This window comes from Apodemus sylvaticus, chromosome 13, assembly GCF_947179515.1.
Source record: "Apodemus sylvaticus chromosome 13, mApoSyl1.1, whole genome shotgun sequence".
NCBI classification, from domain to species: Eukaryota; Metazoa; Chordata; class Mammalia; order Rodentia; family Muridae; genus Apodemus; species Apodemus sylvaticus.
In genome coordinates, this window is record NC_067484.1 from 51,132,507 (window position 1) to 51,147,628 (window position 15,122).

General features: G+C 40.3%; 1 protein-coding gene across 2 annotated transcripts in view; it reads right to left on the reverse strand.

Annotated features, from left to right (window-relative positions):
* The window catches only part of Commd10 (COMM domain containing 10), a 138,435-nt gene that overhangs the window by 86,018 nt on the left and 37,295 nt on the right, over positions 1-15,122 (reverse strand). The window lies entirely within an intron of this gene.

Below are 15,122 nucleotides of genomic sequence, written 5' to 3' on the forward strand. Positions count from 1 at the left end.
AATGGTCTCCCCTCAGATAATATAGTTCCCCACAGGCATGACCAGAGGCCTGGCTCCTAGGTGATCTCATCAAGCTGATAATGTTGATTTACTATCATGAGTGAGTTCTCTTACTTAGCAAGTAAGATATGACAAATGCCAAAGCCATAATGGCACATCACTAAGACATCAAGATGGCTAAAACTATAGGGTCACCACTACCAAGCTCTAGAAGGAATGTAGAATAGTCACAACTTTTATAAGGTGCTTTGCAACTACTTTAAAATTAAACATACAAATATATATGTGTGTATATATATATATATATATGTAAGTATGTGCAAGTATATGTATGTGCGTACACATGCTCCATGTGTACATGAGGGTGTGTGTACATGAGTGAAAATAACTAAATTCTTCACCTCTCACTATCAATATGTTCTTTGAAATGCAATTGCATTATTTCCCATCAATAATTGAAATTTAAGTCTCTTACCCCTCCTTAAGTTGGCCCCTTTCTTTACATTAACCAACAGAATGCAGTAAAAATACATGACCACCCTTGCTTCCTCTTCAAAAGGCCTTCTGTCCTTCTGAACCAAGTGAACGAGCCCACATTAAGCCAATAAATGAGGAGAAAAACGAGGCAGAGCACCCTTTACCCACTGAAGAACATCATCTGAGCTAGCTCTACTGAGGCCAAAGGATGTAGTCTTTAAAGACCCAGCCACACAAACTACCTTGGTCCCCACAGACTGGAGCAGTTATGGTGGCTAACGCCTTAAGCCTCTAATTTGGATGCTTTATTACCCTGCAGCTGCTAACTGTTGGCACCAGGCACATAATCTTGCAATACTTCAAAACTAAAATGTAGAAATTTGGAATAGGAGTCCAAGCATTTGAAAAACAATGATCAAACTATTGGCAAAAGCTGTAAAGTGGTAGCAAAACTGCAACTTGATACTGAAAACAATAAAAACAAAGGATAAAAAGTAACAAAACGATTGGCAAATTATGTTGCTAGTGTAACTCAGAAGGTAACATTTTACTCAGTAAACATTTGCATCTGCCTGAGATGTCCAGGCAAAAAGCTGAGGGGCCGCAGGTAGCTTCTAGCTCTCTCCACACAGTAATGCAGTAGAGCAAGAAAGAGATAAGCGAGGAAAACCCAACTGATGGTAAGCAAATTCTAGAGGGCATGGGCTGGGGAGATGCAACAGCCTCAGCTCCACTCTCTCAATGAAATGGCAAAAAGGCAGTCTCTGACCCAAGGACACATGTAAAACGCTTTGTTAAGAGCTCTAAACAAGTACAGAGGTGCCTCCTAGGACCCATTAAAGCAAAGGTGTTCTTCCCTCTTAAAGGATGTTATCCCAAGGCAGCCTGACACAACACACACACACACACACACACACACACACTCACTCTAGACAAAGGAATTTGCCCCCAAATTAGGCTACATTATGGTTTCTGGCAAATTTAGATGGGGCTAGATCAATGGAATAGATGATCTACAGCATTTTAAGAGTGGTATGCTGGCCAAAATGTGCACAATGGGACTAAAAGGGCCGAAAAAGTATTTAAAATTCAAATGGGCCTCTATGACAACCACTCGCAGACTGAGAATGCTGCTCACAGGGTGAGTCTATCTCCTAATCCTGTCTTCAGGTGACAGTGGAAGAGGAAGAATGACCCAAGAGGGAGTTAGTTCAGCACTATGGAGAATACACCCCATCACAAATGAACTGACATGATAGAGGTCTAACCCAAGAGCATTCACTATTACTAGGATTATAAATACAATACATAATCTAGTAATAACTATCCAGGATTTCAAAACAGCTTTCAAACATAGTCAAATCCCTCCTGTTCTTCTTGAAAAAGAAAGTCTATTGAGGTTAATCCTGTCCCTGTGACATCAACAAACATTCTGGTATATAGAAAGAAATCTCTCTAAAGACTACATCTCTAGAACAAAAGAAGTACTGTTCTGACTTCATGAAAACAATCTTGAGTTTCAAGTTTACTGCTACAGCTGTAAGTACTGCTGAACTCTTGGAAGGGTAGAGAAATGATATTAATAGCGACAGCTGTTATGACATGAGATGAGATGCGCACCCCACCCCAACACACACACACATGTACACACACACACATACACACACACACACACATACATACATACACACACACACATACATACATACACACACACACATGTACACACACACATGCACACACATACACACACATGCACACACACACACACACACACACGTACACACACACACACACATACAAGCTCATGTACTGAACACATCCTCTGTCACTAACAGCATGTGTTAGTGGAAGGGGGGTTGGAAAGTTTAGGAGGTGAGGCCTAGGTCACTAGGTCACAAAGGAATCAGATCACTAGGGACATGACTTTGGAGGGTTTTGCCTGGTCCCTTCCTCTCTTCTGCTTCCTGGTCACCATGATGTAGAAAGCTTTTGTTGTACACTCCCAGGGCCATCTTTTCTGCCTCACCATGGTCTCAGAACTTACAGAGATGAAGACTAGGACTTGAAACTTCTGAAATTATGAGGAAAAAAATCTATCCTTTCTCCTGTTCATTTTAGTACTTTCCAGGGCTATTAAACTGCTAACTAACCACATATAAATGGTAGACAAACTGTGGTAGCCCAACTGCAAAGCAGCTCCCCCACCCCCACCCCACCTCTCTCCTAAGTGACATCACGTCAGCTCACATCACCACAGCAGCTCCCATCAAATGACAGTCCATGACAACTAGGAGTGCAAGACAACCTTGTAGATTGCTTTAGTCAACTAAATTTGATGGACAATGGAGCCCCAGTATTGGACCTAGGCTTCAAGAAGCTTTGTACCACATGCTTAGTCCTCAGAGAAACCTGTGAGGTGGCCATTATGTCCAAATTTCAGGATGAGGAATTGAGCTTCAGTGGGATAAGCGATCACAAGGTTCTCCAGATGCTGTGTTAATGCACCGGCGATGACTCCAACCCTGAGGCTGTTTCCAACTGTACATCAGTGCTGTCATCAGGCACCTTGTCCTCTGTCAACTTTCGAGGATGTATTAATCCAATGCCACTTCTGTAATTAGATGGAGGTGACCACTCCACTCACACTCTTTATTTTCTATGAAAACTGTAGGACCAGACATGTGGCACAGTTCTCTTGGGACAATGAGCTATTTACTGACAAAGTCTAAGGCCTCTCTGAGAACACTTTACAGCATTAATAACATCAAGAAAAAGAAACAATAATAATCTCCAGCCATACCTTTTTAATGCAGTAAGTCAAATTTTATAATTGTTCGGAAACACTTTAGGATTTTATTAGAATTACTGACTTTAAGATTTGTTTTGGTACAAATGAATGTAAGGTTTCAATGATCAAAAAGAAAGAAACACCATGGGTAGTTAATACTATTAATATAAATAAAGGTAATGTCGTACTATGCAAGCAGTGATGAAAAACCTCCAAAAGTGGGAGTCGTGAGAAGCAGCCACCCACTTCTTATGCGTATGTATCTGTATCCGTATCCATATCCGTATCCGTATATGTATATGCATATGTATCCATATCCGTATATGATGTATATGTATATGTATATGTATATGTATATGTATATGTATATGTATATGTATATGTGTGTAACCCATTAAAATAACTTGGCTGGCAAACAACTGAATCTGAATCAATACATTTGCAAGAAAAATAAGAAACAACAGAATTGTTAACATTAGGCGATGACTACAATAGACTGGCATCCTCCCGTCTGCAGTTCCTATGTTAACCTGCTGCCTCCACTGTCTCACATGTTTCCCTTTGTTTCACTAGTCGCAGAGGATGCCTGTTTATCTGTATGATTTCGACAAAATATCTTCATTGAACACAGCAGAATACTGACAGGCTCCCCTGAAAGAACCACCTTCAGGTTCTGATGCTGAAGCAATTGGGAGGTCACGGGGAGATTGCCTTAATGAACACAGGAGTGATGCTTTATAAACGTCACAAAATAAGAAACATAAAGTTTGGACATGTAAATAAATAAAAAAGGACAAAGCCCTATAATACAAGTCACTCACTAATACAGTAGAGTAACAAAATAGTCAAGTGAATTTAATTATGATGTGCATATATGAACGCAAGTATACACTAAAACCAGAAATAAAACACTAAAAACGGCAGACAATTCAATTTACCAGGCCTTGAATAGGTGTAACCTGAGAGTAAGCCTAAGATTAAATATACAGCTCTTCCTCGGTCACATATGCCAAGGTCTTATATGTTTCCAGGGTCTCAAGTATGCAAAGGACAACTCCAATACTAAAAGACACATGCACTCTTGAGTGCTTAACTAGGAAAGAGCAACCTGTCACAGCAACTGCTGAGGAACAACGGTGTGGCTGTGATAGAGTCTCTTAGAGTTTCTAGAAGGGAACAGTCTCCTCTAAGACAGACAATCATCTTTGGCAAGTCCGCCAATAGCTCAGGAGATGCGGAGCCACCCTGCTCTGTGCTGATCTCTGGCCTAGCAAGCCCCGGACAGTCTCTGCCAGTCCCTAGGCCGGAGTTCTCTGACTCTCCAACACTGCAAGGAGCCCATCCTATGGAAAGCCCTCACAGGAGTGAGTGGAGCACTACTCAACCCAGTCCTGCATCAGGGCATGGTCTCACTCCTCCAGCTGGCAAATGGGAGTAAACCATCCGTCCTCAGGGGGGCTTCAAGGCTATCCAAGTGCTTAAGAGTGAGGCAGCACCAGAAAGAAGGTAAGAATAGGATTTATTGAACAAATCGGGTATCTTACTTAAGACAGGAAACAAAAGTAATGACTGTGGAAACATAGTAGCTACTTTATTAAATCATAAATTATTCTCTGTCCTTCTGGGACAATAAAAGAAGGGACCCGCCTATCAACCTGGAAGGCCCAATGAGAAACTAAGATCACATGGCACAAGGACTGGCACATAGTAACTGATGAACTAACGTGGGAGCGGCAGGCACCGTGACTCTTGCTCTGCACAGCCAGTATCACCAACTCCAAAAGAAAGAAGGTGACAGTGCCAAGAGGGGAGAGACACACTGAGGGAGCTCAGGTGCCTGCAGATGTTCAAAGACCATTAGTTAATCTGACGGTTCCTCCGCCTCAAATGGTCCCAGATCACACTTACCAACCTTCACGTGCTTCTCTCTTTTCCTTCTTTCTCTGAAGATTACATTCGAACTCATCACTGGCCTACCTTTATTTTACTTTTCCTCTTCTCACAGATACATGTTTAATCTTTTAAATTATGTATATTTGTGTATGTGCACATGAGTCAAGTGCCCTTGGAGGTCAGGGGTGTCCCACTACCCTGGAGCTGGAGTTACAGCCAACTGTGAGCATTTGACATGGGGCGCTAGGAACTGAGTCCAGGTCTCCAGCAAGAGGAGTATGTGATCTCTACCAGGGCCACTGCAGCCCTGTGTGATCTTGACCAGTGTCATTGTCACAGCCACAGCCCTGTGTGATCTCAACCAGCCTGTACTGCCCCTTCTTCATTGTCTGCTATCCTCACAGTCTAGGCAAGGTTTATTTCTTGACATAAATTTTCTTACATCGAATGTCCATCTTTCAGAGATGACTACTTTCTTGGTGTTTTATACCATCTCTCTAAAACACATAGGATTCAGTAATATTTTATCTGCAAAGAAATGCACAACATCAAAGAGACACATAAATGCACTGTGCTATGAAAACAGTCCTATTATTACATATCATTATTATCCAGAACTAAAGATCTTGAGTGGGTGGCTATTATGTAGCTTTTGCATAACTGGAAGCACAATATCCTCTGGCAATGCTGAGACATATACAAATTGTCCTATTCACCTGTCTGCAGCAAGAAGGCTCAGTAAGACTGTACCAGGTACATACCTACATTTTTCACATTTTCTTGTACTTTAGAATCAAAAGAGGTAAATGCACACAAAAGATTAAAAGCAGAAGAAGAAAAAAATCCCTGACATTTAAATGGGGATAAAAACATAACCACCAATAACATTAGTAAAAATAACTTTTGGCTTTTAAAATAAGGCTGTGCTAGAACCTGGGGAAAATGGTAGCTTGGGGACACATTTGCCCAAATCTCTGAAACAAAACATCAGGCGAGTGGCTGCAGAGAAGTGGGTGGCACGGAAGCCACAGAATTCAGCAGTGAACAGCTGATGGAGCAGAGGAGAGCTAGAACTCGCACATTTAAGATTTGCAGAAGGGAAAGCGGAGCCCAACACAGGTCACAGATGATGGAGTCAGAGGGGAGGGTCCACTCAGCGAGGCTTTAAGCCTAACACCGGGCACGGCGAGGCTGTAAGCGAAAGAAAACAGGAAGTCCTCAACAGAACCCACAAATGTACAGTTTGGTGTGCTGGAAAAATATACCGTGTTGGGTGGGAGAGTTATAATCTATACCAGCAGGCACAGAGGCGGGGTCACTGGAGAGCACCAAGAGCTGGAGCCATGGCTGGATAGCTCCATAAGACAGGGCTTACGATGGAGAGGGCAGAAGCCCCTGAACTTTTTACATATCCAAGACACCAATGCCTCCTTTCTGCTGGCCAAGAGAGCAGCCACCTCAAGGATCAGTGGAGGAAAAGAGCTAGCCCACGCTACCCTGGATGCAGACCCACAAACTCTGGTCTGTGTGGGAGAAAGCACATGCCGTGCTGCAGAGGAAAGGGAAGGCGCATGCGCTTCAGAACAGCCGTGAACCCCTGAAGAACAAACCCAGGGATCCGGAGCATGCAGAGCGTGGACAGAAACTAACAGGGACTACTCAGTGAAATCACCAACAGAACTTCTCAAAACCACACAAAGTTATGAGCCTCACAAGTACAGGAGACCTTGGAATCCCATGTAGAAGCGAATGGCTGGACCTCCCCGTAACATTTAAATGTAAAGGACTATAATATGGAATGTGGAAATAAAACTTAGGGAATGAGGGGGCACCAGCATGCAAAATCAACCTCATAAAAACCACATCAAATGTTTTAGAAAAAATCCTGAAAGACAGAGAAACATGGAATGATACTTTTAAAAGTCCCAAGAACAAATACTTGCTAACCAAAATTACTATATCCAACTAACTCATCCTTTAAAAATAGTGAAGAAATAAAGATCTTCTAAGATAAACAAACTAAAAAAAAGTATTGGAGAAAATTCTTACAGGAATCTTACCAACAGATATAGGAGAAAGGGTTTTGCAAAGAAAACCTTGCTGAGCCGTGCTCCCCTGCTCCTTCCCAGTCACCCGTGCTCCCCTGCTCCTTCCTGGTCACCCCTTTCAGCCAATTCTTCTAGCCCAGCTCTTCTCCATTGGGACTCCCTTCCTGACCCACACAAGAACTCTCTCCCAGGGACCCCACAGCCACCACACTTGGCTAAGATGCAGTCAGGCCTCCTGTACCATTCTCCTCATCATTCTGGTCTCTCCAGACTTCTTTTGGCGCTGCCGCCTCATGCTGCCGAGCCCTTTCTCCAGCTCACCTCATCCCCCTGGGACTCAGCCTCTGGGTGCAGACTTGAGGTCCACAGTCCCCTAGTGCTTCTTCTCCCAGTCCTTTCAGCCACTGCTTCTAACCCTTACCCATCCTTGTGCCTCCATCTGACCAACAGAACCGCCTTCTTCCAGGGAACCCACGGTTGATAGACACACTTTGGCTCAGACCCGAAAAGGGCGACGGCAACCAAAGAATGGAACACTCGCCCAACAAGAGCCAGATACCTCAAATAGCTTTACCCAGATGACCAGATCCCAGTGCAAAAACACAAAGGCAGCCAGCCTATGACAACAGGTCATGAGAAAAGCCATTTAGCTGAAGCACCACACAGGGTCTTCAAAACAGCAATTAAGTATGCTCAAGGGCCATTAGGGAAAATGTAAATAAATGTCTTCATGAAAACAAACAGTTGAATGAAATAATGGAAAATACTTCAAGACATGAAATAGAATTTAACAAAGAAATAGAATCAGACACACACTCACACACACACAGAGAGAGAGAGAGAGAGAGAGAGAGAGAGACAGAGAAAGAGAAAGAGAAAGAGAGAGAGGGGGGAGGGAGAGAGGGAGTTAAAACTAGAAATGAAAAACTAAGAAAGCAACACAAAAAACCTCAGAGGTAAGTCCTATTAACAGGTTTCAACACAAAAGACAGAATTTCAGGTCTTGAAGATGAATTAAAAGAAATAAATAGCTCAGTCAAAGAAAATATTAAATCTTAAAAACAAAACAAAAAGGGACAGAACATCTAGAATAACTAGGACACTGTGAAAAGGCCAAATCTAAGAATAACAGGTATATAAGGAGAAAAACCCAAATAAAAGAACAGAAAGCATTTTTAATAAAACTTCCACAATACAAAGAAAGAGATGTGAATCCTGGTATAAGAGGCACACAGAACACAAATAGATAGGATCATAAAAGAAACTGTCCAAGGCACATAAGAGTCCAAACACTTTATGTACAGAACAAACAAAAGCTATTAAAAGCTGCAAGCAGGAAAAACAAAATAACAAACGTGTTAATGTGGATGCGGAAAGCCCACGAGGTCTCAACCCCACACAAAGAACCACGGTGCAAATAAGGGGCGCTGAGAGCCGGAGAAATACTCTTCCCAGGTGAAGAGCACGCCAGCCGGTTATCTAATACCAAAGGGTCATCCCTGAAAACATACACATACAAGTGACATTATACAAACTGGGTAGGTCGTGCTTGTGTATTTAGGAATATATACATATATATATGCATATTATGTAAAAATTAATTTTAAAAGAAGACAAAAACATGAAAGAGAGCAAGGGTCTATGGCAGGGTGTGGAGAGAGGGAAGGAAAGGGGAAATGATGACATTATATTAAAGTCTCAGAAAATTAATTTTAAAAATGTAAAGCTGCAAGGGAAAAAACCCAAGTCACATATAAAGACTGACTTATTAGAATAGCATATGACTTTTCAGTGAAGACTCTGAAAGCCAAAAAAAGCCTTGTCTGATGGCCTACAAGCTCTAACAGAGTAGTATACACAGCAAATCTTCAATCACAATCAACAAAATCACAATCAACAAAAGCATTTCACAATAAAAACAACATCAAACAATTTCAGACCACCAATACAGCTCTACAGTAGGCACTAGAAGGAAGACTTTTTGTCTGAAGAGAAGGTTAACTATGCCAAGTACATTCAAGAGGATACAAAAAACAAATAATCAAGAGAATAATTAATCAAAACTGGAGTGACACGCCACAACAAGAATCAAACATTACTCCTCATTAAAACTCATAAATAGTAATATTTTCTATTCTCCAATAAACAAAACACAGACTAATAAATTGGATTATAAAACAGAATCCATCTTTCTGCTGCATCCAAGAAACACACCTCACTATCAAGGATAGACATCACTTTAGGGTAAAGGATGGAAAAAGGTATTTGAAACAAATAGATCCATGGAGAAAGCTGGTATAGCTATTTAAATATTTTAATATCTGATAAAATAGACTTCATACCAAAACTAAACAGAAAACAATTAGAACACTACTTTAAAAAAAAAAATTCCACCAACATGTTATTACTTCTAAACACTTATGCACAAAGCACAAGGGCACTAAAGTTCATTTTAAAAGAATACTAATATAATTAAAATCACCTACTGAATCTTTCATAGTGACAGTGGTGTTGACTTCAATATTCTAACCAACGAATGGGTCACCCAGCCAAACACTAAACATGGAAATGCTGGAGTGAAATAATAGTACAAATCCAGTATCCCTACTAGACATCCATAGACCATTCCACCCTAGGTTCTTCTCAGCATCTAATGGAGCTTTCTCTAAAGCTGACCACGTACTAGGACGCAGAGAAAGTCTCAACAAATATAAGAAAACTGAAATAGTACACTGTACCCTATCTGACCACCATGAATTAGAGCTAGATCAACAAAAGGAACAGCAGAAAGTATACCAACTCACTACTGAATGGAAATCAAGACAGGAATCAAGACAGAAATTTAAAACTTATTGAAACTGAATGAAAACAAAATCATAACATACCCACACCTACAGGACACAATGATGGTGGCTCTAAGAGGCAAATCAGTACAGGCATCTAAAAGCTGGAGATGGCATACTGGTCACTTAACAACACCACTCAGAGCTCCAAGACAAGAAGATATAACACCCAAAAAGAGTAGACAGGACAAAATAACCAAACTCCAGGCTGAAATCAATGAAATAAAAACAAAAACAATACAAAGATTGGTGAAATGAACAGCTGGTTCATTGAGAAAATCCAGCAAGACAGACAAACCTCTAGCCAAATGAACCAAAACAGAGAAAAGATCCACATTAATAAGGAATGAAAAGAAAAAGATTACAATAGGCACATAAGAAATTTAAAGAAAGAACATACTTTAAAAATCTGTATTCCAAACAAACTATAAAACCTAAAAGAAATAGATGAATTCCTTGATATATGTGACCTACCACAGCTAAATCAATATAAAATGAACAATTAAAAAAAAAAATCCTAAGCTGGGCGGTGGTGGCGCATACCTGTAATCCCAGCACTCTGGGAGGCAGAGGCAAGTGGATTTCTGAGTTCGAGGCCAGCCTGGTCTACAGAGTGAGCTCCAGGACAGCCAGGGATCCACAGAGAAACCCTGTCTTGAAAAAACCAAAATCAAAAAAAAAAAAAAAAAATCCATAACTCCTCTCCCAACAAAGAAATACCTAGACCAGATGGATGTAGTGAAGAATTTTACTAGGTCCTCAAAGAAATAAAAGCAATTCTCCTCATATTGTTCTATCAAATAGAAACTGAAGGAACATTTTCTAATTCCTTTTATGAGCCCAATATGACCCTGATACCAAAGGCACACAAAGACCCAACAAAAGAAGAAAACTATAAACCAATATTCCTTATTAACACAGATGAAAATATTTTCAATAAAATGCTGGTAGATTAAATCCAGAAACGCATCAACATGATTATCTACCATGACCAAGTTGAGATCAGGGTAATCAAAAGTACGCTGACATTTCACTGAAAAAATAGATTGTAGATGTTTTCACCACATATACAAAAAAAGCTAACTATGAAAACAAAGTCCTTCCTAATTGGCTCAACTATAGCAATCATTTATTTGGTATATTTATATTAACATAGTAGATAGTACAACATGCACACACACACAACACACACATACATACATATGGCACCCAGCAGGGATTAAACATCAGAAATGAATTCTTTTCCACATCTGATATATGCTCCGATCAGACAGATCATCTTGCTTGCATGATCAAGAATAAGAAAGGATCCTTTAATGTGATTTATGCTAATAAAGATGTGATATAGCATACCTTAAAATATATTTAGAAAGTTCAGACCTACATTTAAGGATATCATAGAAAAATCTGTAGGTGCAACTGATTCAATCAATACTATATAGTACAATACTGTACATACAGTACCTGTAAGGGGATCAGAGTATTTTAAATTGCCATAACATGAGTTCAAGATTTAACTGGCCTTATTTTTTTCTTACTGAGACATGTATCCTAAATAAATCAGAATGTATATTTTTTCCCTAAGTAACATAGTCTATTTAAAGGCTTTATGCAATGACATAATATAATCCTTATAGCAAGATTTGCTTTTAAAAAAAAAAAGGTTCATTTGAAATATGGTCCATAGATAAACATGGATACACTCGCTATGCAGAAGTAAACTAGTATCTCTCAATGACAAAAATATCAACTCCCCAAACTAAATCACATAAAAAGAAAACAGGAAACCTGGAATGTAGTTCTTAAGAAGAAAAACAACAATAAAACCTCGTATTTTAAAATAGCACTCAACATCTAAAAATATGTGTGATATTACAGGACGCATCACTGAATCACCTCAGTAGGAATGCAGCCCCGCACCCACCCATCAGCACTGTAGTGCTCTGAAATAAAATGGTCTGGCTTCAAATTCTAGATGTGTGGGTGACTAGCCTTATGATCTGGGGAAATTAGTTAACCTCTCTGAACTTCCCTGTCTCTATCTATCCAAAAACTTACACTCAGGACTGAAAGAGAACCTGCAGACACCGGCACCTGGCAACAGCTAGCGTCTAGGACACAGCAAGCAGATGAAAGCAGTGGGAGGTGGCCTGGAGGTAGAGCATGTGACAAGTATGTGCAGGCCCTGAGTTCTCATCCCTGCATGGTTGGAAAACACTATGAACAGTAAAAGAATCAAGCTCACTTTCTACTCTAAACAAAATATGTCATTCAGTTGGAAATAGAAAGATGTCTACCTCAGGGGCCAGCAGGAAATGGTCTATATTCACTCAAAATCCTAATTACTTAACCATAAATGCCTTCTGCACCCCAAGTAAGTCCAGCTTAGCATTATGAGAAATGCAAGTTCACTGTGAAAGTAATTTTGTCTTGGTTGTGGGTAAAGAATGAAACATGATTTTAATTTCTACTGTAATAAGATAGCACTCCATTGAGTAACAAACATAATACAAAAGTTAAGTGTATATTTTAATACACTTGGTATTTTTAGAATATTCAAAGTATTGATGATATTCAATATAACTGACACGTTACTAATGACATTGTATTCTTCACAATTATTTTTTTTTTAATTCAACAGACTATAATAAGCCTGGAAGGAGTTTAAACTGTTATCCAACAGAGTCATTCAGCTATCTTTGGGATTATTATATTTCATTTTCTTATAAAGAAATAAATATAAGTGACAGAATGCACAGACAAAGTCAACCGTGCAGAAGGCTTTTAATGAATTACATTTTGGCAAATGATCACAGACAAATTAACAAAAGCTGACTCATGCTGATCTCATTTATTTGTTCTATACATATCTGATTAATCGGCATTAATTCTGTTGATGGAAACAGAAGAACTCTATTGTTATATACAGATTAGAAATGTAAGCACTTAGCATTTCCCACAACTACTGTGAATGTTATGTTAAATAACATTGGGAATGCCAGAAACAGTTCAGCAGGCAAAGTGCTCTACTGCCCCCTAATGAAACAAACCAAACCAAACCAAACCAAGAAAACTCATTTAAAGTGTCTGTGAACCAGAAAAATCATCGTACTTTGCAAAATGCAGGTAGAGATACAAAGGACATTAGCTGAAAAATCACTAGGCTATAGATCTGTCCAAAAGCTACAATCATCCATTTTTCATGATAAAATTAGTAGCAAAACAGGAAAGCCTTGAGACAGAACTATTCTTAGGGCAAAGATAACACAGCCAAACTGTGTTATCGACTGTGGTAACAAAGGAAAACTTCACTGCAAGCTACACACTTGTGCCATGTTGTAAGCTGTCACCAGGAAAACCAGGAACACTGTGTTTTCAGCTCTGTGCTCAAAAGTAAACACTGTCCAGATATTCTCTAATTTACACTGACTCCAGTCCTCTTGGGATCTCAATACATGGACATTTCCTGGATAACTATGTCATAAAATAATTATATAAGAAGAATTCCTACCTACAGGTTACTATTTTAAATAATTTGATAATTTCGTACTTTGTACTTTGTGGTTCTTTCATGATGCCGTATGTCGTCCTGACTTCTAATATTTTAATAGCAGCTTTCCGTCAATAAGTGTGCCTTTCAAAACCTGCTCCATAGCCTTGCCTTTTCCCTTCCAGCCTATCAACAATCCCCAAATTCTCATTTCAGAACACAGGAAACTGAGAGAGAATACAGTATACTTTGTGGGTCTCTAATAACAGAAGTAACATAAATATTAACACCAAGCAGCCACATGAAGTAGAATTTTAAATATGAACTCATGATAACAAGAAAATGTACAGAAAAGATTCAACTCCAGGCAGAGCTCAGCAGTTGCCTGAAGAGTCAGTGTAGCTGTCAGCTGGTCCTTGAGGCACAGCGGCACTAGGACACAGCATCACTAGGACACAGTATCACTCGGACACAGCATCACTAGGACACAGCATCACTTGACACAGCATGTCCCTGCCCAGGCTGACAATGGTTTTACTTTTCATCGTATGCTACTACCTAGGAAATATTATCTAGGTCGAAGTCCACACAGCGACACAGGGGAGGAACAATGTAAAGAAGTGGCTCGACCTGCACACGGAATGGAGTCCTAGCACCCCTCACAGTGGGTGCTGCTCTCCTTCTGCCTCCTGTGAATGACACCGGCGCTCTAGCTCTGCATGTCATAAGGCTAAATAACGCTCATGTGCAGTGAGATCCAATCAAAAACTCAAGAGAGCAACAAATGGGGAAATGTCAACGCCCCTGAGCCCGTATCACAAATGAGCTATATTTTCATATCTGTGCTAACTTCCTGGGTAACATGAATTTGTAAGAAGACTGCTTTGCTGGAAGCTGGAAGCTTTAGTCCTTCATGTCCACTGCCTAACAAGCAAGCAGGCACACAGGCATGGAGGCGTGTTCTTGTGCCTATGTGATAGAGCTGCGAGGCCTTAAGCATCCCATGTACTGCTGGAGCCAGCTGGAGGTAACACGCAGGAGCCAGAGAGAAACTGACAACACAGAGCCACTCGAGCATGCATACGTTCAGTGACGGTGAGCCCCGGTCTATCCCAGCGTGTTCCAGACCATTCTCCTAAACTAAAGGAATGCCTCCCTTGGGTGTCAGGAGGCGAAGGGGCATTCCAGGCCAACCTTGTGCTCATGGGTTCCCAGTAAGCATAAATATTAAAAGTATACCAAGGGGGGGGATATAAAGAGATGACATAAAAAAGAGAAGGAAATGGCAATAACTACATTAGCAAAGTAGGTTAGAAAGAAACTTTGGCCTGAAACAAATGGATTGATCGACAGATTGATTAGTTGTTTTAGCTTCCCATACTGTACTGATGATAATTTTAGCAGCTAGTACTTACTGAGAATTTATACCACACTGGCCTAAGTACTTTATACACAGTAGGCACATAATCTTCAGAGAAACCTTACAAGATACACACTACATGCCACAAGGAGAGATTAGTTACAGGCCTGAATTACATCACCTAAGCTGCAGTACTAACAATACACCTCTCAGTCTGGCA